The sequence below is a fragment of the Tupaia chinensis genome, unplaced genomic scaffold, assembly GCF_000334495.1.
Source record: "Tupaia chinensis unplaced genomic scaffold, TupChi_1.0 Scaffold000115_1, whole genome shotgun sequence".
NCBI classification, from domain to species: Eukaryota; Metazoa; Chordata; class Mammalia; order Scandentia; family Tupaiidae; genus Tupaia; species Tupaia belangeri.
The window spans coordinates 8,050,924-8,057,056 of record NW_006159579.1 but is presented as its reverse complement, the minus strand read 5'-3'; positions in this window follow the sequence as shown (position 1 = coordinate 8,057,056).

Below are 6,133 nucleotides of genomic sequence, written 5' to 3'. Positions count from 1 at the left end.
GATTATTTAAGAAACTTTGTGAATCAATAAAATGTGGGGGGAAAAAGGAATGGAAAACAACTTGGGCACTTGAAATAGTATGGGAGGAGGGTGGGCAATGGCCAAGGGTGAGAAATTGGGGGAAAAATACACAAATACACACACACACACACACACTCACACACATATAAAACTAGAAATGGAAAATTATTGACGATAACATGTATGATTAAGCCACTATGCAGCATATTCTGGATGAGAAATGACATTTTGTATGCTATGACAATGCTCAGTGAATGAATGTAAATTAATTAATTAAAAACAAAAAAAATAAAAACAACTTAAAAAATAAAAAATAAAAGCACCTAGGAATTGGTAATCAAAGAAGTGAAGAATCATTCTGAGGACAAACTTTTTTTATGCAGAGGCTTGGTGGAACTTAAAGTTCTATTAACTGAAGATTTAGCCCTTGCAAGAGACTGGCTCAGGCCAGGCCACCTGCCGCCTTCCCTAGCCAGTGTGGCCCTCCAGGCTTTGTGGTCACTTCAATACACCTGCTCCTCTTTAAAAACCAATGACATTACTGTACAAATCGATACATATTTACCCCTTCTAAAACCCTTCCACAAATACCATCCAACCCTGACAACAGTTCTGTGTCGTGGGCTGCTCTTGCCTCCATTTGTAGAGTGGGACGTAGAATATTAAGGTAAAGTTTCACCACCAGAAGTGGCAGAGTCTGGATCATGAATTTTCCAGATTCAGAGCTTGTTTTCCATCATGCAATATTGTCTGAACACCACCTAATGACCCTTCACCTGATATGAGTGGCTCAGCAGTCTGTGAGTTTCTGGGGGCTAGTGTGATTTATGCCAGGAGTTGCAGGACTGAGTAAGTATCTCCTGGTATAAGATCTCATGAAATGGAAAGAAGGCAGGAAAAAATGGAGGTGAAGCCTGCGGCAGGGATGGGAGGGTCTCCTCAGCACTTTTCTGTGTATTTGTACTACCAAATAATACTAATTGGGTATCATGTCAGGAGCAGCAGGGTGATATGTAAAACAGAAGAGATGACTTCTCTCCGAGACTTTGAAGTTAAAAGCCTTAATAGGGGAAAAGAGTCTGTAGTATAGAGAGAGCTCTTATTTTTGTTTTGATTTGATATTCTGGAAGGTCCATTGTGAAAGAGCTGCCAATAGCCCATGATGGTTGCAGAGAAGGGAAGGATGTGAGCCACAGGCTCTATGATCTTTAATATAATACCATCTCTCTGATTCCCCCTAAAATCATATGACAGTGAGTGGGGATAGGGCAAGGTCTTGCCCATGGGGAATGACTATTAAGTGGAGTGTCTGGGCGGAATGATGTGGCTAATCTCAGATTCTGTTCATCTGAGATGCTTCTGGAATACAGAAAAAGATATTGGTACTATACTGACTCTTTTGACCTGTCCATGCACAGTTGCAAATTCTGGGCACTTCAGCCGTTTCTCTAAAGCCCTGCATCTTCCTGATTATTTAACCTTGCTCTCTACTTCCTGGTTGGCACTTGTGCTTGCAGTATTCTGAGATGTAGCCCAGGAGAATCTTACAGCCTCCTCTGACACCTGCAGGCCTGTATCTATCTCATCAGCTGAGTGGCCATGATGGTAGGGATGAAGGTTTGCATGGGCTCAGCAACAAGGACTTTCACCCCCAAGACTGACCTGGTGATAGGGACAGTTCAGTTCTCTACCTGCCAATAGGAGACCAACACAAACTCTGCTTTCTTGGGGTCTTTAAAAATTCATTGAAAATAAAAATTTTAAAAACTGGATAGTATAACTTATGGACACACCATAATTTAATTAACAAACCTCTTTGCTATCACTTATGTAAGCCTACTCTATTTAATTTTACTAATTTAAATAATATTTTTATGAATTTCCTCATACACAAATTATGTGCCTCTGAGTAGTCACTTTAGGTACTTTGCTAGAAATGGACTTGCTCAGTTAAAGGGTATGAATCATTTGATATAAATTGCCAGGTTTATTTTAAGATTTTATATATCAACGGTGTTTGAAAGTCTTTGTTCTTTTCACTGTATGCTTTATAGAATTAAGTGTTATTATTTTAATCTGCTAATTTGGCAAGTAAAATGGTATATAATTAATATAAATTTCTTCATTTATGAGCGGCTTCATCATTTTTTGGTAGATTTATCACCATTTGCATTTATTCTTTTATTATGCTGGTTCTTTAGTCATGATTTTATTGCTTTGTAAGAATTCTTTGTGCTTTAATTGGAGTAGTGTTTGTAATACTTGCTGAACTTACTTTTCCCAATTTTTCATTGGCCTGTTAAGTTTTACTCATTCGATGAGAATTATTTCTGTACTTAATTAGGAACTAGGTTCTGGACTGCACTGAGTTATTGCAGTGAATGTGATAAGTATTTTGCCTGTCCTCGGGGGTGAGTGATCTATCTGAGAAAGTGACATTGAGCAGTAATTATAAGCATGGAGAGTTTTATGAAAGGAGAGTGGCAGGGGTCACATGAATCTTTTGGAGAAGGGACCTTTAGTGAGAAAGTTAAATATCTTTTGTGAATGGTGCTTTGTAATACTCAGAAAATTAGTATTTTAATATAGGTAAATCTTCTCTTTTTAATTCTATGGTCTTATGCTCAGGAAGTCTTTCCCTTTTTTTATATTTTCTTGCCAATAGTTCATCTGTACATTTGCCATATATTTTTATGAAAATATTTAAGGACTTTTGTGAGGTCCAATAATTTTTTTTAGAGAGAGCTTTTTGCTATAGGACATGTGTGCTCACCAGAGAGATAGAGGGAGACAGAAAGCAAGAAGTCACCCCCCCAGTGGGGGATGGACATGCTACAATCCCTTTTCTATTCACCTCTTGGGATCTTGGACATGCAAAAACACGCACCTGGCATGTTATAGCTTCCAGATCCAGGACTCAAACCATTGTTGACTACATGGGAGCCCAGTGACATACCCATTACACCATCTGTTGGTTCCAGTACAGTAAAATGTTAATTAATTGGAAGTTTATTATAGTGTAAGATTTCCATTTAACTAATTGTCCCTGTATTATTTGTAAAACATGCTTTCACTCCCCAGTAATTTCTGATGCTAATTTTTATCATATTTTAAATTATTTTACACACTAGAAATATTTTTATGTAGTTCCTTTAGTGAAACCACTTATTTATTCTAATTTAGTTTTGTACTGTTTGAATTCTTAGTGCTTTATTATATATTGCAGTGTTTTCCACCTTAAAAAAAATGTGGCCTCTACCGCATGTGTATTCTTAAAAAAATTAGAATTATTTTGTTTTACTGAATATTTTTTGAAGGTATTAATTAATCATATTTATTTTTTATTTTTATTTTTATTTTTTTGCCAAAGGGTGCATGCACTCAATGGAGAGGAGAGACAGAGAGACAATGAGAGGGAAAGTAAGAAATCACCCCCCTAGGGGAATGGCCACACCCTTCTTCTCCATTTTCCTCTGGGTATTTTAGACATGCATGCACACGTGCCCTGTGTGATTTTCAAGTCATTGGGTCTAGGACTTGAACCATAGTTTACTATGTGGGAATCGAGTTGCCTTAACTACCATACTACCTGCTGGCCCCATTAGTTTAAATGTAATGTGGTCTTTATTTATATTTGTATTAATTTCATATATATATATATATGTATATACATACATATATATGTGTATAAATAAATTCCTTTTCTGTATATGAGGGGAACTTCAAAAATGTATGGAAAATATATATTATGAAAAAACCATGCATAGATTTAAAACTTTTTTGTACCAATATAAACTTATAGTTTAATTCCATTATGCCATGACCTTTTTGAAGTGGCCTTGTAGACACATATATATATACATATCTGGCTACTTCATATGTAAATATGTAAATGTGTGAAATTCATATATAAATATAAATTAAAATACATGTATATGCAAATATGAATAAATACTAAATATATAATAAACACATATTATAATTATACACACATATAAAGTTCATATGTATATAATACCAGGCATACAATCAGGGCTGGCCAAGCTATGGGTGAATTGCTGCATGAATACCCTGTTGGCAGTATCTTCCATTTTCTCTCTCTCACTTGGAAAAACTGGGTAAAATTCAGGAAGAAGAAAAGAGCACAACTAAATGATTTGGCCATGTATTTCATGAGTGATAAAACGTTAATAGACTTTGACCTAATTTTTTATAACTCAGAATTCATTCTGAGGGAATAATCATAGTTCTACAAAAAATTATGTGCAAAGGTTTTTATGTATAACATTATTTTTAAGTGGAAAACTAAACACAATCTAAATACCAAAAATCAAAGGAATTAATAACAGCCGGCAGTATCTCCATATGACTCCACATTTGATGTAAGCATCAAAATTATGGGGAACCAGCAGTTAGCGTAATGGCTATGTCGCTGGACTCCCACGTAGTCGACTGCGGTTCGTGTCCCGGACCCGGTGGCTTAAAACTCACGCTGGGCGCGTGTGCGTGCGTGCCCAAGATCCCGAGAGGAGAATGGAGGAGAAGGGATTGTGGCGTGACCATCCCCCCTGGGGGGTGATTTCTCGCTTTCTGTCTCTATGTCTCTCTCTGTCTGTCTGGCGAGCGCACGCGCCCTACAGTGAAAATCTCTCCAAAAAAAAAAAAATTATGTTCTAGGGTATAAAATTAAATTTAAAAAGTATGACTTGTGTGATTTCATTATGATTCTAACTTGGAAAATTAAACGTATCCACATATGCAGCATCTTCAAAAAGTTCATGGAAAACACATATTTTGAAAAACCTATGCATGTGTTTTGAATGAAAATAAACTCATATTTTATATCCATTTCTATAAACTTTTGAAAATCCTTTGTGTATGTATATATGCACATACAGAAAAAAGGCCTAAAAACTTATCTGATCATAGTTATACCTGAGTGGTGAATGGGTTACAAGTGGTTTCTATGTTATTAGCATCATTAGAGTCACAGGTGTCAGGGGTTACCTTGCTACTTAAAAGGTTGGCTCTAAGTACCGTCCCATGTCCTGCAGAAAGCACATTCTTCCTCAGGAGTTCTGTGACTTCTGAGAGCTTTCATCCTCATAACCTTTGATAGTAACTTCCTAAATTTAGAATTCTTTTGTTATTTCTTGTCTTTGGTGGTGGTTCTTGTATCTTTGTCCTGGCATCTTGACTGATGCATGAGGCATATTTCCTTCTTTATTTCTACATGGAATCCTCCCCTAAACATTCTGTAATATAAATCTGTTGCATGTACTAGGCTTTTTATTTATTTATTTTTTTTTATAGATTGTTGTTATAAGGCATGAGTGCTTGCCAGAGAGACAGAGAGAAAGGGTGAAAATCACTCCCTAAGGGGGATGGTCACACTGCAATTCCTTCTCCTCCATTCTCCTCTTGGGATTTTGGGATTTTGGACTTGCACACATACATGCCTGGTGTGGGTTTTAAGCCACCAGGTTCAGGACTTGAACTGTGTTGACTACATGAGAGTCCAGTGACATAACCATTATTCCACCTGCTGATCCCTTACTAGGTTTTTAATAAAGATATATGAATCAAAAGATTGATTATTGTCATATACCATATAGAAGACAAATAATTCTCATATTAGACCAGAAATATTTGAATATTTTCTTTCTTGTTATCATAGGCCCTATCAAAGATATTGTGAAAACTTAAGCTGTCTCATAAGCATAATGTTTTTAAACCTCTGGAATATAATATACAGGACTACAAAGGATATAAATTATGTTGAATTAAGTTATAAAATATTTAAGAAAAAACAAATTTGGGATACAGTGATGCATATGCTTCTATATTAATAATGCATTAGCTAACACAACATAGCGGCAAGCTGGAAAATGAGTATAATATAGTAGTAAGAAGTGCACATGATGCTTTGAAATAGATGCAATAACTAATATATTATGAAAACATCTGTGATTTCTATTGATTATGAAGCCACACAAATTGACAGTACTGGGACCAGTAATTAACATAATGGCTATGTCGCTGGACTGCCATGTAGTCGACCACGGTTTGAATCCCAGACCTGGGGGCTTGAACTCATGCCGGACGTGTGTGT